Here is a 27,219-nt window from a genome sequence, read left to right on the forward strand (position 1 = left end):
TTTAGTATCCACACAATATCATAACAGGTTTAAGGCTACACATTCCAAAAATCTTCTTTCTTAATTAGCTCGGTACGGAATCAAATATCCCAACATAAGTTGAAACGGAGAAAGTATTATATTTTGCTGAATTTTATATTGAATTTTTTTATGTGTAACCAAATCACCCTTAGTGACTTAAATCTTTGGATTGTTGTGTTAAACTGTCCCAATTCACGAGTTGTTTTTTTATTTGTTTTGTTTTTGGGGTGATTTTCTAGTGTCTACTTTATCTTGTTCTTATAGTGGCTTTTGTATTCTTGCCGAGTTGAAACTTCGCGGTTCTTTCGCTTTCGGGGCATGCGTCATACATTTGCTAACAGCTCTCTTTCGTTGCCCTTTAAATCCCATTCAATTGCAACCCTTTGCTTGGTGTGACCAGCAAACTATAGTTTACAGCCACCCTGGTCTATTCTTGTTATTCCTTCTCTATTATTCTTCTTTGTCTGGCTTTTTTGGTACACAGTCTCGCTTTTTATTGGTAGTAAACTTTTATGACTAACCGTTGTTTTATCTTAATTTCATTGTTGATCATCTTACTATTTTGTTGTTTTTATTCTACTTTTATATGGTTTTTTGGTACTGTCCCTTCCTATCTATATTTTCATTAATGTGGTGCTTATGCTTTCCTGAGCCAAGGGTCTATTGAAAACAGTCACTCTATCCTAACACGGTAGAATAAGGTCTGCGTATACACTACCTTCCCCAGACTCCACAGTGTGAGATAATAGTGTGTATGTTGTTGTTGTTGTCATCTAGCTTTTGCACTAGATTAATTGCGGATTCAATATTTCATTTTGATGATTTTAACGTTTTAAAGTTCTTGATTAGACCTAATACTCCCTTGCCTCCAATTTATTTGACTTTATTTCTTTTATTTTTCGAAAATAATTTAATTTTAAACTAATATTTTTATAGCTACACAACTGTCCTAGCATGTTTAAGACAATTAGCTCCAAAAGTTTTTTTTTCCTATCTTAAATTTCGTGGTCAGCCAAACAAGTTTATATAAAAATGAAATAGGGAGAATATTTATTAGGCTTTTATAATTTTTTCATGTATATATTTACCTTCGGTATAAAAAGCTTCATCCACCACTGTCCCTTAGTCACTGAATTTCTGTACTGAACTGTCCCTTTAGATGAGATTCTTGTGATTATCTCCTATTCAGTGTTTTCTAGTAAGATTCATCTTTTACGTGAAGGTTGTGTTCATTGGTTGTATATACATACCAATCATTATATGCCACAAGGTGATTTTTTCTTCTTGTTTACTGCTCCCTCCGTTCCAATTTATGTGAATCTGTTTGATTGGGCACGGAGTTTAAGAAAAAATGAAGACTTCTAAAATTTGTAGTCAGTCCTAAACAAGTGAAAAAGGGGTCTAGAGTATTTGTGTGGTTATAAAAGCTTATCAATAAGGGTAGAATAGGAAGTTTAAACTAAATTGTTTCCAAATTTAGAAAAGGGTCATTTTTTTTGGAACGCACCAAAAAGTAAATAGGTTAACATAAAATGGAACGGAGGGAGTACTATGTACTACTTTTCATTTTTCTTCTTTCCTTTTTGATATGTTAGAGTATAATGAGTTTTGCTAAATGTTCTTGTATGCTAAATGTAATTGATTTTTTCTGAGTGTAATAGTGATTTTGCATACAGTGAACAAAATTGAGATGGTTCATATCACCAATATTATGGAGTACGAGGACCTTGCAAAGCAGAAATTACCGAAGATGGTATATGACTTTTATGCCTCCGGAGCAGAGGACCAGTGGACACCCCAAGAGAATCGAAATGCATTTTCTAGAATAATGTAAGTATTTTCTATTAGGCACGGTGATACTGTTGAATCCTTTTTCTTTCTCCATCTCAAATGCCAATGCCTTCCCACTTAAACTTCGTTTTTTCCCACTTGTAGCGAGAAAATTTACTGCTAAAATAACTTGTTTTTGTCAATTACAATGAAAATTGGTGTTTCGTTGGAACAGGTTCAGCGTTCAGGCCTCGTATCCTTGTAGATGTAAGCAACATTGATATAACCACAAATGTTTTGGGGTTCAAGATTTCAATGCCCCTCATGGTTGCACCAATTGCAATGCAGAAAATGTATCATCCTGAAGGTATCTTGCACCAATTCCTCGTATCCTTGTGCATTTTTCCCTTACTGAGATCTCGGCAGAATTGCATTTGTTACGAAGCTTTATTAGTTTCTCAAGTAACCATCTATCTGGTTCTGACTATGAATACTTATTTCAATGTCCTACTTTTACTTTGATACAGGAGAATATGTGACAGCACGAGCAGCATCAGCTGCTGGCACAATCATGGTTTGCATTTTCTCTATACATTCTGTTTTGTTTCTAAAAAGAATAAATAATAAATATTGGCTAAACCTATTCATCTTAATATTGTTTTATTGCAATTCTCGTGCCTTCTATTTTACTAATAACCTGTATAACCATGCTCTGACGGAAATTCATTTGGTAATTTTAGACATTATCCTCATTGGCTACTTCCACTTTAGAAGAGGTTGCTTCAACAGGACCTGGCATTCGCTTTTTCCAGCTCTATGTGAGTTGCGCTTGTTAATTGTTTACATTAGCTTTTCATTAAACATTGATCAAATTATTATATGTAATTGTCTTTAAAGATAATTATGTGTCTTTTTTTTTAACCTAACCATCACACTACTATGCTACTCGCTCCATCTCGAGTACCTCTTGGATTCATTCTTGACAATTAAATTGTTTAGGTGTACAAAGACAGGAGTGTTGCTCTGCAACTTGTGAGAAGGGCAGAAAGAGCTGGATTCAAGGCAATTGTTCTCACAGTTGATACTCCAAAGCTTGGCCGAAGAGAAGCTGATATCAAGAACAGGTAATTTGTTCTTCTACTTTTCTTTCGGGAAGTTTGCATATTGAAACACTCGACTATGTGATTTGGTTCCTCATCCTAAGCTGGTTCAGTTCTTGTCTCTTACAGATTTGTTTTGCCACCTCACTTGGCACTGGAGAACTTTGAAGGACTGGATCTTGGAAAAATAGATAGGGTGAATAATTTTACATGTAGACGTCTATATACAAGACCTAATATGTCCGTTTGTGGCGTTTTTGCTTATTATGCACTTTGTGGGTGACCCTGTAGACTAATGACTCTGGACTTGCCTCAGATATAGCCGGCCAATTTGATCGATCTCTTAACTGGAAGGTAATTTCTACTTAACTTTACAATTGAAGGAGGCTGAAACTATCACTGATCTGAAAATCTCTTCAAGGAAAATGCCCAGGATGTGAAATGGCTCCAGACAATAACCGGCTTGCCAATTCTACTGAAGGGTGTATTAACTGCAGAAGACGGTATGCCAGAACATAACATGTGAATGCCATCATTTGTCTTTAAATTCTATCTTGAAACAATCGTGAATCATATGTACTATTTTCCTGTTTTGATAAGCATAGCAAGGTTATCTGTACAAGCTGGAGCAGCAGGAATTATTGTGTCAAATCATGGGGCTCGACAGCTTGATTATGCTCCGGCAACTATAACGGCCTTGGAAGAGGTTAATTTGCTATCCCTTCTCCTTTTATCTAGATGAGCATATGTAGGACTTTCTCATCGACGCAGCTATGCTGAGTGTTTAAGGCGGAAGAAAGAAACGATAAGGTCAGCCTGGATTTCAAGTCCATTTAAAAGCGTTCATTTGAGTGAAGAAAGGCTTATAACTAGACACAAACAAAAAGTATGTGGTAGAAAGAATTACAAAAGCTGTTATTAAGTAACACACATAAAGTAAAACCATGTCAATTAAGTTCAAAAGTCTGTTGTCATGTAGTTTTAAACCTCTATTTCATATTTCAGTGATTTATTTTTTATATTAAAGTTTCTAATTTCCAACTGATAATCGCTAGTATATATTCATACTTGACGTTTCATTAACAATTTGTACATTAGTTTCCAGCTATATTTATTGTTTATACTGCACCTTTCAAAATTGAAAATAATAGCCATTGAGGTGTATGCCTCGCTGTCTCAACTCCTTGGCGCGGCATTGATGCCTCGCTGATATTCACTTGGTAAATTTGTTGATAAACTGTGGACTAAAACGAAAATCGTGCAGGTTGTCAAAGCAGTGCAAGGCAGAATCCTTGTTTTTCTGGATGGTGGAGTTCGGCGTGGGACTGATGTCTTCAAAGCATTGGCACTTGGTGCATCTGCTGTATTTGTAAGTTGAACCATCACTTCAGCTACTAATATATATATATATATATATATATATTATATTAAAAGCATGAAGTCCTTAACTTAAAAGTTAAATTACTAAAATATCCTTCTAAATTATTCAAATACCTTACTTTATAAACAATCAAAAAAAACTGATGCATAAAAAATGGTGTCGGTTCGAATTACTCCCAAGTCCTAACTAATCTCTAAAAGATGTGTTGAACAGTTGGCATCCTTTAGAATTTGAAGTATCTTTTCTTTAAGCCTCCTTGATCCAATTGAGTCATAATAATTAAGACTATAACGCCGACTTGGACACGTTAGGCAAACCATTCAAATAGCTTACAAGCTGATGAATATGCTTACTAATTTTATTTTTCCAAGAGGTGAGTCTTTCATTTCCTTTTAGTTTCTTAGTTCTCTTTTATGCGTATTATTGGTCATTCTCCTATTTTTTTCATCACTAGGTGAATGACAGTTTGGTTTTTAAAACTTATGTTACAATGGTTTCGGTTCAAGTACAGCTACAATCTAAGCTTGTTCAAGTTCAAATTCAAGCAACAAATAGCATAAGCAAACAGGTTTTTTCACACGAATATGATAGCTCTGTGATTCTAACATAAGAGAGTATCAGTGAAGTGTCACGATCCAAAATCACCAACCAGTCGTGATTTCGCCTAGCTCACTTGCTAGACAAGCCAAACATAATAAGAGCGGAACGAGATAATAGGAATAACGAGAATAATACAATTCTAAAGCCAATAACATAAAATAATTGTGTCAATACATAACAAATCCCACAGAACTGGTAAATACAGAATCATGAACTCTAAAACGGAAGTACAAGTCTGGAATACTAAGTGAAGTACAGTCTGAATGAAAACAATAGTACAGAAATGAATAGAGACGCCAAGACTGCGGTCGAGATGCAGCTCTTCCGCGTCTCTCAAAATGATCACAACAACAAAACACAACTAACCTCGGCTCGGTCCAACACCTGGATCTGCACAATTAAATTCAGAGTGTAGTATGAATATAACCGACCCCACGTACTCAGCAAGTATCATAACTAACCTCCGTGAGGTAATAGATGCAAGAATTCATAATGATACTCGTTAATAACCTGTACAGTTCATGAATTTCACATGTATACAACAATAATATCAACAAGTCATGAATCTCAAATAAAGCCTCCTTGATGCACAAGATAACATAACATGCTTTGTCTCAGTTAATCAATCCAGAATATAGAGAAGATATGCAAACAAGGTATGTATACATTCCTGATCTAGCATATAGAGAAGATATGCGACTAAACATATATACATCCAAGGAAATTGCAAGTAAAGAAGAAATGCAATAACCACAACACACACTGGCCAATTTTCCTCATACCGCGTGTACCCCATCAAGATAGAAACAAGAGAGGGTGGACCTAGGGAGATGGATCCTTATCCACACGCTGCACGGACAACTCACATGCAGATATAACTATCGCAGTGAAAGCTCACATACTAAGACAACTCAGATCCGCATGGACCACTCAAGTGCTATCAACTGAGTCCATATTACACATAAAGCATATACAAATGAACAATAAAAATCAATTTACATACTTATGACCTGATATAAATGACATGATAAAGTGTAGGCATATGTGAAATGTGCTACCACAGTTCAAGTCAGGCTACTACGCCACACGAATAGCAACTAATATGCTTGACCAAAAGATCAACTAACAAATAATCTCTAACATGATTCAAATAGCTCACAAAAGGAGTACAACAAAAGAAGTATGTTAACATGAAGCTTAGCAACGGATTTATTTTATAAAATAACCTAAACAGGACCCCGAGCATAAATATTTACCATAATCCAAATCGTGAAAATCTGCTCCAAAATCGTCCAAAATCGAGCTCTAGATCTCAAAATGTGATAAATAACCAAAACTCTCGAAATAGAGTACTTAAGTGATTCTGCCCAGTTATACACTTCGCGATCGTGGGACCTACGTCGCGATCGCAAAGACCAATCCCATGCCCAGCTGTTGCCCCTTCTCCACGAACGTGAGACCATCCACACGAACGTTATGACCAAACCTACTGGGCACATACGAACGCAATAGCATGCACGTGAACGCAGTAGCATGCAGACAAACGTGAAGACCAAATACATGACATCCCCCCAACCGGCCTTCCTCTACGTGAACGTGATGTCCAGGTCGCGAACGCGAAGGCTACTACCCCCACATGCTCCGGGAACGCGACCAACCCCTCGCTAATGCAAAGAGCAACCATCACCTACCACCGAAACACTCTGCGATCACGACATACCATCCACGATCGTGAAGAACACCAGAACATCAGAAAACCAGTAGTTCCAAAACAAAGGATGAAACCCATTTGAAACACACTAGAGGTTCTCGGCACCCCATCCAATCGTACAAACCAATCCCAAAATATAAACTCGAACCTACTCGAGGCCTCAAATCACACCAAACAACATCAAAATCACGAATTGCATCTCAAATCAAGCCTAAGAAACTAATCCAAATTTCAAAATTCAAAACTTATGCCGAACATGCCTAAACAACTCAGAATGACATGAAAGTTTGCGTACATGTTTTAAATGATACAACGGACCTATTCAATTCACGGAACCACAATCTGAACCCAATATCATCAAAGTCAACTCCCGGTCAAACCTATGAACCTTCCAAACCTTCAAGTTTTCAACTTTCACCAAATAGAACCAAATCAACATAGGAACCTCCAAATCCAAATTCGAACATACGCCTAAGTTCAAATCACCATACAAATCTTTTGGAACAATCAAAATACCATTCCGGGGTAGTCTACACAAAAGTCAAGCTCCGATCAGTTCTTACAATTTATGTCTCCAACTTTGGGACTAAGTGTCCCAATTCAATCCAAAACTCTCCCGAAACTAGACCAATCATCCCCACAAGTTACATAACAACAAATACACATATATAAAGCATCAAATAGGGAAAATGGGCTAAGATACTCAAAACGGCCGGCTAGATCTTACATAAAGATATAACTCTTCAGTATCGCCTAAGTGAAAAAGTTGCTACAATTGACCTTGAAGGGAAATCACATTATGCAAATTATTGGATCTGGATTTGGGGGCATTAAAAGGTGAAGCAAACCATAAATGAATTTATGACAGCAAGAATTACAACATTTGTCATTTATTTTCTTTTACGTTGTTAGTTCAAATAGGATATAATGCATGCAGATAAACTATTTATTTTCTTTTACGTTGTTAGTTCAAATAGGATATAATGCATGCAGATAAACTAACAGATGTTTGCTTTGCTGGCGATAGTTAGAGCGGATTCAAGATTTAAATTCTATGGGTTCAACTTTTAAGGTTTTAATATTGAACCCATTATATTTTTAAAGTTATGGGTTCATATCTACTTTTTTTTACAAGTTTACCAAATTTTACATATAAACTTTTACTCTACGTCGAATATTATGGGTTCGATTGAATCCGTCATTACCATACTACATCCGCCCCCGGCGGTGGTGGTGGTGTTGGATAATGAGGAAAAATGGTGTTACAACCCAATTTTAAAAGTCTGTGATTGGCACCTAGAGAGCACCTACGTCCGCCAAGCAAACCGGATGAGCACTTACCCTCACCAAGTGAATCAGATAACATGATCAACACAAAGCAAATTTCATATATAACACATGATCAAAGTAGCGAAGTCAAATGAAAGAGCGGTACAATCAATATCGTACAAACACAATGTCATGGAGCATCTAGGCGTAGCCCAAAATACATAAAGGAAAATGAACACAATAATGCCACCATCAATAAAGTAGTTGGCTCACCTTAGCTGAAACTCATGAATGCCTTGACCAGATCAAACAGGTTCAGAAGCAGTACTAGAAGATGGATTTGCACAGAATAGTGAGTGGTAAGCTAAAAGTCCAGTAAAGTCATCTGTCCCGCCATCTCCCCATCATATCCCTAGCAAGTTTTTAATATACCATGCATGAATGTAAATAATGAATCGCATAGTGTTGACACTCAATTTTGAAAATAACTTATGCAGACTTCCTAGTCATTAAATAGTAAAATATAGCATTTTTGAACATTTTTAACTTTAAAACAATTTATTGATAATTATTTTTATTTTCACAAAATATAGAATTTTTTATCATTTTTTGCAATTAGTTAAATGCTACCATTTTGTGCATTTTTTCTAAATTTCAAATAATTTATTGATAATTGTCTTATTCTTGAAATATTAGGGTATTATATCAATTTATTATCCTTTTAAAATAATAAAATAATAATTACTACAATATTATTGTAGTTGTTGACATTTTAAATAAATACTACGAGATTTTTTAATTAAATAAATATTTTCTAATTCGTAACAGAGTCTATTAATTACATGAACAAAATTTAATTCAAAAAATACGGGTCAAATCATATGATGTGACTAGACAGTTGATGTGACATGTGATGGTGACATGACATCCTTATACCCAATGGGTAAATCCTTTAACCAAAGTGTAAACGATCATTTTTGTCTTTCCCTAAAAGCTTAACTAGTAAGCTAATGTCATAAAATAACGACCATAAAGTAAATAAATCAAAGAAAGTATAAAAAGAAACTGATATATTATTTAATTTTAAACGGATGTACATAATGAACTAAAAACTCATTTATTTATAGAAGAAAGAAAGCAGCTGCGAGGCTTTTCAGGAAGCAGCTACGAGGCTTTTCAGGAAGCAACTGTAAGGCTTTTTTTGAGCTGCTTGTAAGTTGTCTGCATGAGCTGCTCGCAACCTGCCTGTTTAATAAGAAGCTGCTGCAAATCATTTCATTGAGTTGCTTGCAACCTGCCTGCATCAGCTGCTTATAGCTAAATTTCAACAGAGTACGAAATGGATAATCTTCTTCAGAAAGATTAACTATAACAGAGTAAAATGGACATCCACAATATAATAGTTTCATAACACTCCCCCTTGGATGTTCATTAAAAGATAATGTGTCTCGTTAAAACCTTACTAGGAAAAATCCAGTGGGAAAAAATCTAGTGAAGGAAAAAGAGTACACATATTTATTAATATGTATTTCTAGTTGCCTCATTAAAAACCTTACAAGAAAAACCCCATGGGAAAAACCTTAGCAAGGAAAAAAGAGTAGAGCGCGTATTTCACTCCCCCTGATGAAAATCTTATTTCAAATATTTGAGTCTCCGCATTCCAATCTTATATACCATCTTCTCAAAAGTTGAAGTTGGCAAAGATTTAGTGAACAAATCTATCGAAATGTCAACTTGAACGGATTTGTTGCACATTAATGTCACATTTTTATGAAGATCGTGTGTGTAGAATAATTTTGGTGAAATGTGCTTCGTTCTGTCTCATTTTATAAATCCTCCCTTCGATTGGGCTATGCATGCAACATTGTCCTCATATAAAATTGTGGATCTTTTATCACATTCCAAACCACATTTTTCTTGAATGAAATGAATCACCGATCTCAACCATACGCATTCCCTACTTGCTTCATGAATAACTATTATCTCAACATGATTTGAAGAAGTGGCAATAATAGATTACTTTGTGGAGCGCCATGATATGATAGTACCTCCACATGTAAACACGTACCCGGTTTAAGATTGAGCTTTATGGGGATCAGATAAATAATTTGTATCTGCACAACAAGATCTGCACTATCTTTGTTAGCATACAACAAACACATATCAAGAGTTCCCTTTAAATATCGCAATATATGCTTAATCTCATTCCAATATCTCTGTGTAGGAGAAGAGCTATATCTTGCTAGTAAATTAACAGAAAATGCTATGTCAGGCCTTGTAGCATTACCAAGATACGTAAGTGCACCAACTGCATTGAGATATGGTGTTTCAGGACTAAAGAGTTCATCATCCTCTTCTGGAGGTCGGAACTGGTCCTTATTCACTTCTCGAACAATCATTGGTGTACTCAATGAGTGCACTTTGTCCATGTAAAAACGTTTTAAGACCCTTTCTGTATAGGCAGATTGATGGATAAAGATCTCGTCTGCTAAATGTTCAATTTGCATACCGAGACAAAGTTTATCTTTCCAAGATCTTTCATGTCAAATTCTTTCTTAAGATAGTCAATTGCCTTTTGGAGCTCTTTTGGAGTTCCAACAAGATTTATGTCATCAACATAAATAGCAAGTATAACAAATTCTGATGCCATTTTCTTTATAAAAATATATGGACAAATAACATCATTTATGTAACCTTCTTTCAGCAAATATTCACTAAGGCGATTATACCACATGCGCCCAGATTGCTTTAAACCTACAAAGATCTTTGTAATCTGATTGAATATATTTCTCAAGATTTTGAATTTGCCTCAGGCATTTTAAATCCTTCAGGGATTTTCATATAAATTTTATTATCAAGTGAACTGTACCGATAAGCTGTAACTACATCTATTAGATGTATTTCAAGCCTTTCATATAGGGTTAAGATGATGATATCGAAATGTTATGGTATCCATAACAGGTGAATATGTTTCATCCAAATCGACTCCAGGTCGTTGTAAGAATCCTTGTGCGATAAGGCGAGCTTTGTATCTTTCAATATCATTTTGATCATTCCTTTTCCGCACAAAAACCCATTTATGGACAACTGGTTTTATACTAGCAGATGTTTGGACTACTAGTCCAAAGACCTCTCTTTTATGAAGTGAGTTCAGTTCTGATTGAATTGTCTCTTGCCATTTTGTCCAATCAGATCTTTGTCGACATTCTTCGACAGATCTGGGCTTAAAATCCTCACTATCTTGCATAATATTTAGTGCAACATTATATGCAAAAATATTATCCACCACTATTTTAGATCGATTTAAATTAATCCTATCATCAGTAGAACTTATTAAAAGTTCCTCGCTCATTTGAGTCTCGAGTTCATTGATTTCTTCAGGAATCTTAGAACTAATCAAATCTTAGGTCTCTTCAGGAGATCCCTTCATAATATCATTTTGATCATTTGTCGATTTTTTTTCTAGGATTTCGATCCTTAGAACCCAAAGGTCTACCAAGCTTCAGGCGTGCTTTAGGTTCACTAGCTATCATCCTGTTGGGACATCAATTCGGATATGCATATTCTCTGCAGGGATATGTGACTTAGTTATCCTTTTCAAATCAGTAAACGCGCTGGCATTTGATTTGCTATATTCTGTAAATGGATGATCTTCTGGACCTCCTGATTACATATATGGGTACGTGGATCAAAATGAGATAATGATGAAACTTTTCACACAATTTCTCTTTTGATTTCTTTTTTCTCTCCCCCTAATTGTGAAAAATTTGTTTTATCAAATCGATAATCTACAAATTGAGCAGTAAATAAATTTCCCGTCAATGGTTCAAGATAGCGAATAATAGAGGGTGATTCAAACCCAACATATATTCCTAACCTTCTCTGAGGGCCCATCTTACTGCGCTGTAGTGGTGCTACTGCACATATACAACACATCCAAAAATTCGTAGATGAGCAATATTTGGTTCATGACCAAAAACTAATTATGACAGAGAATATTTATTATAATATGTCGGTCTGAGACGAATAAGTGATGCTTCATGAAAAATAGCATGGCCCCAAACAGTAGTGGGCAATTTTATTTTCATAAGTAGTGGTCTTGCTATCAATTGCAGGCGTTTAATAAATGGCTCTGCAAGGCCATTTTGAGTACGAACATAAGCTATAGGATGTTCAACTTTTATCCTAATTGATAGACAATAATCATCAAAAGCTTGAGATGAGAATTCTCCAGTATTATCAAGGTGAATAGCCTTTACAGGATAATCTGGGAATTGTTCCCTTAATCGAATTATTTGGGCTAATAGCTTTGCAAACGTCAGGTTGCGAGATGATAGTAGACACACATGAGACGATCTTGAAGATGCATCTATTAGGACCATAAAATATCTAAACAATGCACTTGGTAGGTGAATAGGTCCACATATATCCCCATGTACACTCTCTAAAAAGGCAGAGGATTCCATGCTAACCTTCGTTGATGATGGTCTAGTGATCATTTTTCCTTGATAACAAGCATCACATGAAAATTCATCATTTGTAAGAATCTTCAGGTTCTTTAGTAGACGCCCACTCGAATTTTTAATAATTCATCTCATTATTATTGATCCAGGATAGCCCAAGCGGCCATGCCAAAGCACAAAAATATATGAATCAAAAAACTTCTGGTTTACGATAGAGTGTGCTTCAATTGTACTAATCTTTGAATAGTATAAGCCAGAAGATAAAGTTGGTAACTTTTCTACAATGCACCTCTGGCCCGAAATATTCTTTGTAGTACACAGATATTCCACATTTATTTCATCTATTGTCTCAATATGATACCCATTTCGACGGATATCTATAAAACTCAACAAGTTTCTTCGGGACTTGAAAGAGGATAATGCATTGTCAATAATAAGTTTTGTTCCTTTAGACAGAAATACAGTAGCTCTTCCGGAGCCTTCAATTAAACTTATATTACCAGAAATTGTAGAAACATTTACTTTTTCCCTATGCAAATAAGAAAAGTATTGCTGATCATTAAATATGGCATGAGTTGTTCCATTATCAATTACACAAATATCTTCGTGATTGGTCTTTGATCCAAACATAATTTGAGGATTATCCATATTCTTCAAAATGACATAAACAAAATATATTATAATAAACATCATTATCAAAGCATAACTTTTATTTATGTACAATAATTACATAACCATACTATCTACTACAAACAACAAAAATTAAAATATTTATATTTTTACAGATTCATCACCGATTACATGACTTATTTTTCCTTCTGGGAGTGCAAAGTAATCAGCTACATCTAAATGCATGAAGTCTAAATTATCTTCAGAAATAAAATTTGCTTTAGCATTTTTCTCTGTCTTTTTTAGGGAGGCTTGATAAAGTTCAACCAGGTGCTTTGGCGTACGACAGGTACGTGACCAGTGCCATTTTCCTCCACATCTATAGCATCCATTTTTTGCATTTGTTGCTTGCATCGCTTCATGCTTTTGTTCCTTCCTTTTCCACTGCTGGTGATTAGGAGGGTTCTTTGGTGCATTAAAATTACCATGATTAGAGTTTCTTCCCAACCACGGCCATGACCATGACTGGGGTCACGACCTCTTCCACGCTTAGCTTGGTGGAAGTTCATGTCATTCACTTCAGGGAATGTACAAGAACAGTAGATCGACTTTCATGTTTTTTCATTAATAGCCCATTATGTTTCTCGGCTACAAGAAGATGTGAGATAAGTTCAGAATATTTTTTGAATCCCATCTCTCGATATTGCTGCTGCAGGAGCATATTCGAGGCATAAAAAGTGGTGAAAGTTTTCTCCAACATATCATGATCAGTAATATTATCACCACATAATTTCAATTGGGAAATAATTATGAACATAGCAGAATTATACTCACTGATAGATTTAAACTCTTGTAGCCTTAAATGAGTCTAGTCATAACGTGCCTATGGAAGAACGACCATCCTCAGGTGGTCATATCTATCTTTCAAATTATTCCACAGTATAACTAGATCTTTAACAGTGAGATATTCCATTTTCAAGCCTTCATCAAAGTGATGGCACAAGAATATCATTGCTTTGGCACAATCTTGGTTTGATGCTTGATTTCTGTCCTTGATGGTATCTGCCAAACCCATCACATCAAGATGAATTTCATCATCAAGCACTCAAGACATGTAGCTTTTTCCCGATATATCCAGGGTTACAAATTCAAGTTTAGAAAGATTTGACATTATTTAGAAAAAGAAAGTTCGTACCTCTGATACTTTCAAAGTATTTGCTCGAGATGGAAGAGTCTCGTGCTGATAACGTGTTATAAAATAACGATTGTAAAGTAAATAAACCAAAGACAAGTATATAGAAAAACTGATATATTATTCAACTTTCAAACTGATGTACATAATGAACTAAAAACTCTTCTATTTATAGACGAAATGAAGTAGCTGCGAGGCTTTTTAAGAAACAGTTGCGAGGCTTTTTAGAAAGCAGCTGCGAGACTTTTCAGGAAGCATCTGCAAGTCCTTTCTTGAGATGCTTGTAAGCTATCTTCATGAGCTACTCGCAACCTGTCTGTTTAATAAAAAGCTGCTGCAAATTATTTCATTGAGTTGCTTGCAACCTGCCTGCATCTGCTGCCTGTAGATAAACTTCAACAGAGTACTAAATGGATAATCTTCTTCAGGAAGATATCTATAGCGGAGTAATAAATGGACATCCATAATATAATAGTTTTATAACAGCTAACTAAATTACACTAGTATTACAAATACACGGATAAAATAAAGTGCATCCGGTACTCAGCCCATAATTTTTAAATTGATAGTTTTATTGTGGACCACATATTTTTATTTTTAAATTACATTTATTTTCAATTAAATTGGGTCCACATATTTTTTAAATACACTATAAATAAATAAAAACACCTACACACTATTCTACTTTACATACACCATCCGATTTTGTTTTAATAGGGTATGAAACCCTAATACTCTAATTTTTTATCATTCTCTCAAATGAGGGATAACTACCAAGGCCCCTTCTCTCTCGTCTGCCCCTTTTTCCACTCCTCTGCCGCCCGCCGGATTTAATCACCGACGAAGGCCGGCAACTTCTCACAACGCCACTGTCTCTAGTAGTGTATAGGGTAAATATGCAGTGTTAGGTGGCCGCTTAAAAGAATCACACGTGAAACCGAATGCAACTATCTTGTTTGGAACTGTAGAAAATGAGACTCATAAAAAAGCAATAAATACCTTCCACTCGGTGGCATTAACAAAAAATATTGCACGACATTAAGTGTACTACCCGTTACAAAGAATTTGTCATTTATGTTCACCGTTACATCTTCATCAATGACCGTCATAATTGACATTAAAGAAGGACACCATCCTAGGACATTGTTAGCTATATATAGTGAGTTCTGTTATCAATGTAAGGAAACGAATTTTCTGGCAAATTATACTAAAATCTATTCAAACTCTATACAATTTTATCTTCTCATTACTGTTGCGCCCGGAGGGTTCGTTATCGTAATCTTTATTTTTATCATTTTGTGCTCATATAAAAGCTAAGTGTTATATATTTCTTCAATTATCTTATTGTTTCAGAATCAAATTAAATTTATTTGTCTAAAAATTATATATAAATTCAACTGTATCATTTTGACGGGTAAACAAGCAGTCCCTTCTCTTCTCTATTATTTCTTTTTACTTTATCATTAATATTTGGGTTAGTATTGTTCAAAGCGTTTTTTGGATTATCTTAAGTGCTGGTCGGATCTTCTCTGTTTAGCCGGTCAAAAAACTTTACCGGTGTGTCAGATCTAACCGGAAATAAAATTTCGATAGCCCCCATGCTTTTTGGCAGTCGGCATTACAACTGGGACCACCAGATCTCCGTTTAGCTGAAGGTTTTCTGTGTTATTTTATTATCTTGACTCCGCCGGAGTGCTTCGCTTGCCGGTCATTTTTGTGCTCCCTTTGCTTCTTTGAAACTGGCCGGAAAATTTGAGCTCCGGCGATGTTATTTTGCCTCGTTGCTCTGGTTGTTACTCCCTCCATTTTAATTTATGTAAACCCATTTGATTGAGCACTGATTTTAAGGAAAGAGAGAAAACTTTTGAACTTGTGGTTTAAAATGAGGCATATATATTTTGTGTGGTTATAAATTATTATATAAAGGTAAATTGTTTCCAAATAAGGAAAGAGGTTATTCTTTTTGGCACAGACTAAAAAGAAAATAGGTTCACATAAATTGAAATTGAGATAGTATTAACTTTCAGATTCTACCTTATTTGATGGACGACTTATCTATTACCCGGTTAATTCTGTTAAAATGTTGCTCTTTATCATCATATCGCTTCTATTTGTGTTGGAATTTCTTTCTACAATTGTTACATTGTGTTGCCTGTTTAGAACTTATTGGGCGTTTGGACATAAGAATTGTAAATTTTTAAAAAAAAAAGTGAAAAAAAATTTCAAATGAAAATGGTATTTCAAATTTAGAGTTGTGTTTAGACATGAATATCATTTTAGATTGTTTTAGAAGTTTTATGAGTGATCAGAGTGAAATTTTGAAAAATAACATTTTGGAGTTTTTCAAATTTTTGAAAAATTCCAAAATGCATCTTCAAGTGAAAAATTAAATATTTTATGAACAAACGCTGATTTAAAAAAAAGTGAATTATTTTTTCCAAACAGGCTCTTAGTCCCATGGTCATTGTTGCTTTCGTTTGCTGCTCGTTTTATATTCCTGGACTAATTGATGTTGAATACTAGCAATTGCAGCTTATGAAAGACACGTATTTTGAAATTTGGAGATGGTATTTGTTGTCAAGTATTAACAGATACTACGCCTATCATACCTTACTATTATGGATGTAACGATCCGGCTAGTCGTTTTAAGAATTTACACCCCGATTCCCTATTAACTGCTTTCCCCGTGTTTGTTTCTGCTATTTTGATTCGCCGGGATGTTTGGTTTTGAGTTTGGGACACTTAGTCCCTAAATGAGAGCTTAAACTTTAGAATTTGGACCGTAGTCGGAGCAGTGTGAAGAAGGCCTTGAAATGGAATTCCGTCGGTTTTGTTAGCTCCGTTGGTTGATTTCGGGCTTAGGGGCGTGTTCGGATTGTGTTTTGGAAGTTCGTAGCTTATTTAGGCTTGAAATGCCGAAAGTTGAATTTTTGAAGTTTCCGGTTCGATAGTGAGATTTTGATATTGGGGTCGGAATGGAATTCCGGATGTTGGAGTAGCTCCGTAGTGTTGAATGTGACGTGCTTGTAAAATTTCAGGTCATTCGGGCGAGGTTTGGTAGACTTTTTGATCGAAAGCGTAATTTGAGAGTTTTGGAGTTCTTAGGCTTGAATCCGATGTTAAATTGGTGTTTTGATGTGTTTTGAGCATTCCGAAGATTGGAACAAGTTTGAAAGATGTTTTCGGATTGGTTGACATGTTTGGTTGAGGTCCCGGGGGCCTCGGGTGTGTTTCGGATGCTCAACGGGTCATTTTTGGAACTTAGAGAATTGCAGAAAAAGTGGCAGCAGTCAGTTCTGGTTTCCTTCTTCGCGTTCGCGAGTGGGGTCTCACGTTCGCGAAGAGGAGCCGGGGCTGGTGAAACCTTAATGTTTCGCGTTCGCGAAGGTATTCCCGCGTTTTCGAGATTGTGGGATCTTATACCTACGCGTTCGCGAAGGTAGTCCCGCGTTCGCGTATGAGGAGGGAAGTTGGTCATCGTGTTTGCGTCTTGGGCATCGCGTTCGCGAAAGAGGAAAGCTGGACCAAGCGGAGTTGTGCTTCACGAACGCGAGGGTCCTTCCGCGTTCGCGAAGAATGATTTATCTGGACAGAATATAAAATTTCAAAGTCGAGGATTTAGCCATTTTAAAACTAAATTTTGGGAGCTCGGATTTGAGCGAGGTTTTGAGAGATTTTCAGAGATATCGATTGGGTAATGATTCTTAACTCCCTTTTGCTTATAACTCATTAATCTAAACATGAATACATCATCTAATTTCGGATTTGGGGTGAGAAATTGGGAAAAATTTGGAGAAAGTTCTTAGACCTAAATTTCGAGTTTTGATTGGGAATTTGACATTGAATTTGGATAATTTTGGTATGGTTAGACTCGTGAGAGTATGAGGATTCCGAAAATGTAAATTTTATCTGATTTCGAGACGTGGAACCGAGGGGCATTTTGGTTATTTTACCTAATTTCGCGTATTAGCTTAGAATTTATTTGTGGAATCAGTTACTTGAAGTTATATTTACATTATGCAATTGAATTGAATAGATTTGGGCCGTTTGAAGTCGAGTACTCGTGGCAAGAACGTGGTTTAGGGTTGATTTTGAGCCGGTTCGAGGTAAGTGGCTTGCCTAACCTTGTGTGGGGGAACCCCCCCTTAGAATTTGGTATTATTGATATTTGAAATGCGAAATGCCTTGTACATGAGGTAATGAGTGCTAATTGTTGAAAAATCCGGTTTTCATTAAGTAATTATAATTGTGTTCTTTTCCTGTTTATACTACTTGCAATTCAAGTCTGTTGTTAGCTTAGTGAAGCATGTTTAATTGACTTAATTGCTTTACTTGCTCAAACTGCCTTATTTGGATTATGTGCAGCATGCTAGGCTAGAGATACTTGTTTTACCTTAGTATGGAATTTGAATTGAATTGTCTATTCTTTGTGTTGTTGTTGTGCGTTTACTTTGGGACTACGGGACGGTATCCTGGGAGATCCCCCTGCGTGTTTACTTTGGAACTACGGATTGGTATTCCAGTAGATCCCCCTACACATTTACATTGGAACTACGGGACTGCACCTGATAGATTCCCCCTATACTGGATATTTATATTTGGGACTACGAATCGGATTTTTGGTAGATCCCCGCGCATTATGAGTTGGACTACGGGACTACACCCGGGAGAGCCACTGGATATTTATATTTGGGGAGTACAGGACGGTATCCTGGGAGATCCCCGTTTGATATCTCTGTGTTGAGCTGAGATCTCTATTATAGTTGCTGTTGTTCTTCTATTTTGTGTTATTTCTTACTATTGCACTTAGTTGTACTATCTCATTCTATATTGTTATACCTTATATTTTATTTAATCTCAGTAGGGTCCTGACCTTCCTTGTCACTACCCGACCGAGGTTAGGCTTGACACTTACTGAGTACCGTTGTGGTGTACTCATGCTCTTTATGCACATGTTTTTCATGTGCAAATCGAGGTACTTCCACTCAGTCTTATCACATTTGAGGCGAGGCGCTTTCACAAAGACTTTGAGATATATCTGTTGCGTCCGCAGACCGAAGAATCACTTTCTATTCTCAGTACTAGTATAGCCCTTCTGTATTTTCCTTGTCGATAGATATTTCTGGAGTTAGAGCTTTTTATGTAAACTCTTAGCTTGTGATTCATGGGGTTCCGAATTTTGGGAGTGTTAGGTTTAGATTCTTGTACTATTATATGCCAGGCGGAACTTAAATAATGTTTCATTTTGTTATCTCGATTTTTAATTATTTTCTTTTTGTAATTGTTTCTTTTCCGCATTTGTTAGGCTTACCTAGTCGTAGAGACTAGGTGCCGTCAAGATAGTTCACGGAGGGCGAACTGGGGTCATGACAAGTTGGTATCAGAGCTCTAGGTTCATAGGAGTCATGAATCACAAGTCGGTTTATTAGAGTCTCGCGGATCGGTACAGAGACGTCTTTACTTATCTACGAGAGGCTATGTAACTGTTAGGAAAATTCCACTTCATTTTATTTCCTTGTCGTGCAATATTTTTGATATCACAATTCTAAACTTCTCTCTTTTATTCTCTCACATATGGTAATGACACGTGCTACTAGAGATGATCAGGCACTCGTGCCCCCTACTGCAGCCGTCAGAGGCCGGGGCCGGAATAGAGGTCGAGGACGCACACGCGGTGCAGTCAGAGCACCCGGGAGAGCTACCACTGAGGAGCCACCAGCAGTTCCAGCTAGAACTACGCCTACTGCTGCTACTACTCCAGCACTTTAGGAGACTCTTGCACAGTTCATGAGCATATACACCACTCTGGCTCAGGCAGGGTTGTTTCCCCTTACTGCAGCTATATCTCAAGCCGGGGGAGGAGCACAGACTCCTGCCGCCCGCACTCCTGAGCAGCGAGTGCATGTTGATCAGGTTTCAGAGATTATTCATGTACAACCTGCAGTCCCAGATCAGCCCGAGGACAGGGCAGCGGTTTCCAGGGATGAGCAGCTGAGGCTTGAGAGGTTCAAGAAGTACAAGCCTCCTGTATTCAGGGGACTAGCATCAGATGATACTCTGGAATTTCTAGATAAGTGCTACCATATTCTCCGTACCATGAGTATATCAGGGTCGAGCGGGGTTTTCATCACTACCTTCCAGCTTCGAGGAGTCGCCTATGAGTGGTGGCGCACCTATGAGTTAGACAGTCCAGTTGAGGATGCTTCCCTGACTTGGACTCAATTTTTAGATATGTTCCTGAGAGAGTATGTTCCTCAGAGCCTCAAGGACGCATGGCGCGCAGAGTTTGAGCATTTGCGCCAGGGTACTATGACTATCTTGGAGTATGTTGTCTGTAACAGTAGCTTGGCTAGACATGCCCCAGCCTTGGTTTCTACTGTCCGCGAGAGGGTTCGCCAGTTTACTGAGGGGCTTATTCCCAGCATCACGTCTAGCATGGCTCGTGAGTTGGAGATGGATATTTCTTATCATCATGTGGTGAGCATTGCTTGGAGGATTGAGGGTATGCATGCTAGGGATAGAGAGGAGAGGGAGGCCAAGAAGTCTCGAGAGTCGGGCCATTATTCTGGTGCCCGTGCCCCAGCTGCGGGTCGTCATGGTAGGGGTTATATAAGTTTCCCCGTTCGTTCAGCTCTTCCAGCAGCCAGTGGTATTCCAGTTCCTCCTAGGCCTTAGGAGCCTTATTATGCACCTCCAGTATCTAGTGCACCTCCTGCGCGGGGTGCTTTCAGTGGTCAGTCTGGTAGACCTGGCCCGAGCCAGTCACAGTCGCCACATCCTCCTAGAGCTTGTTTTGAGTGTGGTGACACACGCCATATGGTGAGGGATTTCCCCAGACTTATGAGGGGTGCACCTCCACAGAATTCTCAACCGCAGCGTGCCCCGCAGAGTTCTCAGGCTTTGGTTACAGCTCTAGTTTCTACCCCACCTACTCAGCCAACTAGAGGTGGAGGTCAGGGAGGTAGAGGTCTCCCTATATGGGAGGCCAGGCCAGATACTATGCCCTTCCTGCCCGTACCGAGGTTGTTGCCTCCGATTCTGTCATCACAAGTATTGTCCTAGTTTGTCATTGAGATGCATCGGTTTTATTCGATCCAGGATCCACTTATTCTTATGTGTCTTCTTATTTTTATCCGCATTTGGGTGTATCTCGGGATTCTTTGAGTTCCCCTGTTTATATTTCTACTCATGTAGGAGATTCTCTTATTGTGGACCGCGTTTATCAGTCGTGTTTGGTTGCTCTTAGTGGTTTTGAGACCAGAGCCGATTTATTGTTACTCAGCAGGGTAGATTTTGATATTATCTTGGGCATGGACTGGTTGTCACCTCATTATGCTATTCTTGATTGTCATGCCAAAACCGTGACACTGGTTATGCCAGGTGTACTACATATTGAGTGGAGGGGTTCTTTAGATCACACTCCTAGTAGAGTTATTTCTTTCATTAAGGCTCAACGAATGGTTGAGAAGGGGTGTGATGCGTATCTAACTTATGTGAGAGATATTAGTACTGATACCCCTATAGTTGATTCAGTCCCAATAGTATGGGATTTTCCTAATGTGTTTCCAGCTGATCTTCCGGGCATGCCGCTCGATAGAGATATTGATTTTGACATTGATCTGTTGTCGGGCACTCAGCCCATTTCTATTCCTTCGTATCGTATGGCCCCTCCTGAGTTGAAGGAGTTGAAGGATCAGTTACAGGAATTGCTTGATAAGGGTTTCATTCGGCCCAGTGTATCACCTTGGGGGTGCTCCTGTCTTGTTTGTGAAGAAAAATGATGGTTTTATGCGTATGTGTATTGATTATCGCCAGCTGAACAAAGTTACAGTGAAGAACCGTTATCCTTTGCTGAGTATTGATGATTTGCTTGACCAACTTCAGGGCGCACGAGTGTTTTCTAAGATTGACTTGCGCTCAGGTTACCATCAGTTGAAGATTCGGGAGCCAAAAATCTCGAAGACTACTTTCAGGACTCGATATGGTCATTACGCGTTCCTTGTTATGTCATTTGGGCTGACCAATGCCCCAACAACCTTTATGCATTTGATGCACATTGTGTTCCATCCATATCTTGACTCGTTCATTATTGTTTTTATTGATGATATTCTGGTGTATTCCCGGAGTCGGGAAGATCATGAGCAGCACCTGAGGACTGTGCTTCAGACTTTGAGGGAAAAGAAGTTATATGCAAAGTTCTCAAAATGTGAGTTTTGGTTGGATTCCGTGGCATTCTTAGGCCACGTGGTATCGAGTAAGGCTATTCAAGTGGATCTGAAGAAAGTGGAGGCAGTGCAGAGTTGGCCCAGACCATCCTCAGCTACAGAGATCCACAATTTTCTTTGCTTGGCGGGTTACTACCGTCGTTTTGTTGAGGGGTTTTCATCGATTGCAGCCCCTATGACCAGGCTGACCTAGAAAGGTGCTCCGTTCCAGTGGACGGAAGAGTGTGTGGCGAGCTTTCAGAAGCTCAAGACAGCTTTGACTACAACCCTAGTTTTGATATTGCCTACAGGTTCGGGGTCTTATACTATCTATTATGATGCCTCGAGGAATGGACTTGGAGCGGTATTGATGTAGGACCGTAGGGTGATTGCCTACACGTCCAGACAATTGAAGGTACATGATAAGAATTATCATGTCCATGATCTCGAGTTAACTGCTATTGTTCACGCCTTCAAGATCTGGCATCATTATTTGTACAGTGTGCCTTGTGAGATTTATACTGATCACCGGAGTTTTCAACATCTATTCAAGCAGAAGGATCTTAATTTGCACCAGAGGAGGTGGTTAGATCTGTTGAAAGACTATGATATCACTATTTTGTATCACCCGGGCAAGACCAATGTGGTGGCCGATGCTTTGAGTTGCCGGCCAGAGAGTTTGGGGAGTTTGGCTTATTTACCAACAGCGAAGAGGCCCATGGCGATGGATGTTCAGGCCTTAGCTAGCCAGTTTGTGAGATTGGATCTTTCTGAGCCTAGTCGGGTTTTAGCTTGCATGGTTTCTCGGTTTTCATTATTTGATCGTATCAGGGAGCGTCAGTTTGTTGACCCTCATTTGCTTGTCCTCAAGGACGAGGTTCAGTACGGTGATGCCAAAGATGTGACAATTGGTGATGATGGGTATTGAGGATGCATGTCGGATTTGTGTACCCAATGTTGATGGGCTTCGGGAGTTGATTCTAGAGGAGGCCCATAGTTCGCGGTATTCCATTCATCCGAGTGCCGTGAGGATGTACCAGGATTTGAGGCAGCACTATTGGTGGAGGCGGATGAAGAAAGATATAATTGGGTTTGTAGCTCGGTGCCTTAATTATCAGCAGGTGAAGTATGAGCACCAGAGACCGGGTGGGTTACTTTAGTAGATAGAGATTCCGAAGTGGAAGTGGGAGCGGATCACCATGGACTTCGTAGTTGGACTCCCACGGACTTTAAGGAAGTTCGAGTCCATTGGGTGATTATGGATCGGCTGACCAAGTCCACACACTTCATTCCTATGTGTACTACCTATTCTTTGGAGCATTTGGCAGAGATTTATATCCAGGAGATTGTTCGTCTGCATGGTATTCCAGTTTCCATCATTTCAGATAGAGGTACTCAGTTCACATCACGGTTCTAGAGGGTCGTACAACATGAGTTGGGTACTTGAGTAGAGTTGAGTACAACATTTCACCCTCAGACGAATGGACAGTCCGAGTGCACTAGATTCTTGAGGATATGTTACGTGCGTGTGTGATTGAGTTTGGAGGGTCTTGGGATCAATTCTTTCTATTGTAGGAGTTTGCCTACAACAACAACTATTAGTACAACATTCATATGGCACCGTATGAGGCTTTATATGGTAGGCAGAGTAGATCTCCGGTGGGTTGGTTAGAGCCGGGTGAGGCTAGATTATTGGGCACAAACTTGGTTTAGGATGCTTTGGAGAAGGTTAAGGTGATTAAGGATAGACTCCGTACAGCCTAGTCCAGACAGAAGAGTTACGCGGATCGGAAGGTTTGTGATGTTTCCTATATGGTTGGAGAGCGGGTTCTGTTTTGAGTTTCACCTATGAAGGGCGTTATGAGATTCGGGAAGAAAGGGAAGTTGAGTCCGAGATTTATTGGTCCTTTTGAGATATTGCGGTGTGTTGGGGAGGTTGCTTATGAGCTTTACTTACCTCCCAACTTGGCAAGAGTTCATCCGGTATTTCATGTTTCAATGTTTCGGAGGTATCACGGTGATCCGTTGCATGTGTTGGATTTTAGTTCAGTTCAGTTGGACAAGGATCTATCTTATGTTGAGGAGCCAGTTGCAATATTGGATAGGCAGGTTCGAAAGCTGAGGTCAAAGAATATTGTATCAGTGAAAGTTTAGTGGCGGGGTCAGCCGGTCGAGGAGGCAACCTGGGAGACCGAGCAGGATATGCGCAGCCATTACCCTCATTTTTTCACTACTTCAGGTATGGCTCTGTGCTCGTTCGAGGACGAATGAATGTTTAACTGTACGAGGATGTAACGACCTAGCCGGTCGTTTTAAGAATTTAGGCCCCGATCCCCTATTAACTGCTTTCCCTATGTTTGTTTCTGTTATTTTGATTTGCCGGGATGTTTGGTTTTGAGTTTCAGAGTGTTTTGGGACACTTAGTCCCTAAATGAGAGCTTAAGCTTTAGAATTTGGACCGTAGTTGGAGTAGTGTGAATACGGCTTTGGAATGGAATTTCGTTGGTTCCTTTAGCTCCATTGGGTGATTTCGGGCTTAGGGGCGTGTTCGGACTGTGTTTTGGAGGTCCGTAGCTTATTTAGGCTTGAAATGCTGAAAGTTGATTTTTGAAGTTTCCGGTTCGATAGGGAGATTTTGATATCGGGGTCGGAATGTAATTCTGGATGTTTGAGTAGCTCCGTAGCGTTTAATGTGACGTGCTTGCAAAATTTCAGGTCATTCGGGCGAGGTTTGATAGACTTTTTTATCAAAAGCATAATTTGAGAGTTTTTAGAGTTCTTAGGCTTGAATCCGATGTTAAATTGGTGTTTTGATGTGTTTTGAGCGTTCCGAAGATTGGAACAAGTTTGAATGATGTTTTCGGATTGGTTGGCATGTTTGGTTGAGGTCCCGAGAGCCTCGGATGTGTTTCGGATGCTCAACAGGTCATTTTTTGAACTTAGAGAATTGCAGAAAAAGTTGCAGCAGTCAATTTTGGTTTCCTTCTTTGCGTTCGCGAGTGAGGTCTCGCGTTCGCGAAGAGGAGCTGGGGCTGGTGAAGGATTAATGCTTCGCGTTCGCGAGATTGTGGGATCTTATACCTACGCGTTCGTGAAGGTAGTCCCGCGTTCGCGTAGGAGGACAGAAGTTGGTCATCGCGTTCGCGTCTTGGGCATCACGTTTGCGAAAGAGGAAAGCTGGACCAAGAGGAGTTGTGCTTCCCGAATGCGAGGGTCCTTCCGCGTTCGCAAAGAAGGATTTATCTGGGCAGAATATAAAATGTCAAAGTCGAGGGTTTAGCCATTTTTGTGAAAACTAGAGCTTGGGAGCTAGGATTTGAGCGAGGTTTTGAGGGATTTTCAGAGATATCAATTGGGTAATGATTCTTAACTCCTTTTTGCTTATAACCCATTAATCTAAACATGAATTCATCATCTAATTTCGGATTTGGGGTGAGAAATTGGGGAAAATTTGGAGAAAGTTCTTAGACCTAAATTTCGAGTTTTGATTGCGAATTTGACATTGGATTTGGATAATTTTGGTATGGATAGACTCGTGAGAGTATGAGGATTCTAAAAATATGAATTTTACCTGATTCCGAGACGTGGTCCCGAGGGGCATTTTGGTCATTTTACCTAATTTCATGTATTAGCTTAAAATTTATTTGTAGAATCAGTTACTTGAAGTTATATTTACATTATGCAATTGAATTGAATAGATTTGGATCATTTGGAGTCGAGTACTCGTGGCAAGAACGTGGTTTTGGGTTAATTTTTTGGCGGTTCGAGGTAAGTGTCTTGCCTAACCTTGTATGGGGGAAACCCCTCTTAGGATTTGGTACTATTGATATTTGAAATGTCTTGTACGTGAGGTGACGAGTACGTACTTGTGCTAATTATTGAAAAATCCGATTTTCATTAAGTAATTATAATTGTGTTTCTTTTCCTGTTTATATTACTTGCAATTCAAGCCTGTTGTTAGCTTAGGGAAGCATGTCTAATTGACTTAATTGTTTTACTTGCTCAAACTGCCTTATTTGGATTATTTGCAGCATGCTAGGCTAAAGATACCTGTTTTACCTTGGTATGGAATTTGAATTGAATTGTCTATTCTTCGTGTTGTTGCTGTGTGTTTACTTTGGGACTACGGGACGTTATTATGGGAGATCCCCCTGCGTGTTTACTTTGAACTACGGATTGCTATTCTGGTAGATTCCCCTATACATTTATATTGGAACTACGGGACTACACCCGTTAGATTCCTCATATATTGGATATTTACATTTGGGACTACAGATCAGATTTTCGGTAGATCCCCGTGCATTATGAGTTGGACTACGGGACTGCACCCGGGAGATCCACTATATATTTATATTTGGGAACTACAGGATGGTATCCTGGGAGATCCATGATTGTTATCTCTCTGTTATAGTTGTTGTTGTTCTTCTATTATGTGTTATTTCTTACTGTGTTATAGTTCTATTGTTTCATTCTATATTGTTATACCTTATATTTTATTTAATCTTACTAGTGCCCTGACCTTCCTCGTCACTACCCGGCCGAGGTTAGGCTTGGCACTTACTGAGTACCGCTGTGGTGTACTCATGCCCTTTCTGCGCATATTTTTCATGTGCAGATCTAGGTACTTCCTCTTAGTCTTATCACACTTGAGGCGAGGCGCTTTCATAGAGACTTCGAGGTATATTTGCCGCGTCCGCAGACCAAAGAGTCCCTTTCTATTCTCAGTACTAGTATAGCCCTTCTGTATTTTCCTTGTCGATAGATATTTCTGGAGTTAGAGCTTTTTATGTGAACTCTTAGCTTGTGATTCATGGGGTTCCGGATTTTGGGAGTGTTAGGTTGAGATTCTTGTACTGTTATATGACAGGCGACAACTTAAACACTGTTTCATTTTGTTAT

The 27,219-nt window shown here is 38.5% G+C and overlaps 1 pseudogene; it reads left to right on the forward strand.

The window, feature by feature from the left end:
* The first annotated feature begins 407 nt into the window (after positions 1–407).
* LOC107813857 (glycolate oxidase-like) lies at positions 408–27,219 on the forward strand (annotated as a pseudogene).

This window comes from Nicotiana tabacum, chromosome 3, assembly GCF_000715075.1.
Source record: "Nicotiana tabacum cultivar K326 chromosome 3, ASM71507v2, whole genome shotgun sequence".
NCBI classification, from domain to species: Eukaryota; Viridiplantae; Streptophyta; class Magnoliopsida; order Solanales; family Solanaceae; genus Nicotiana; species Nicotiana tabacum.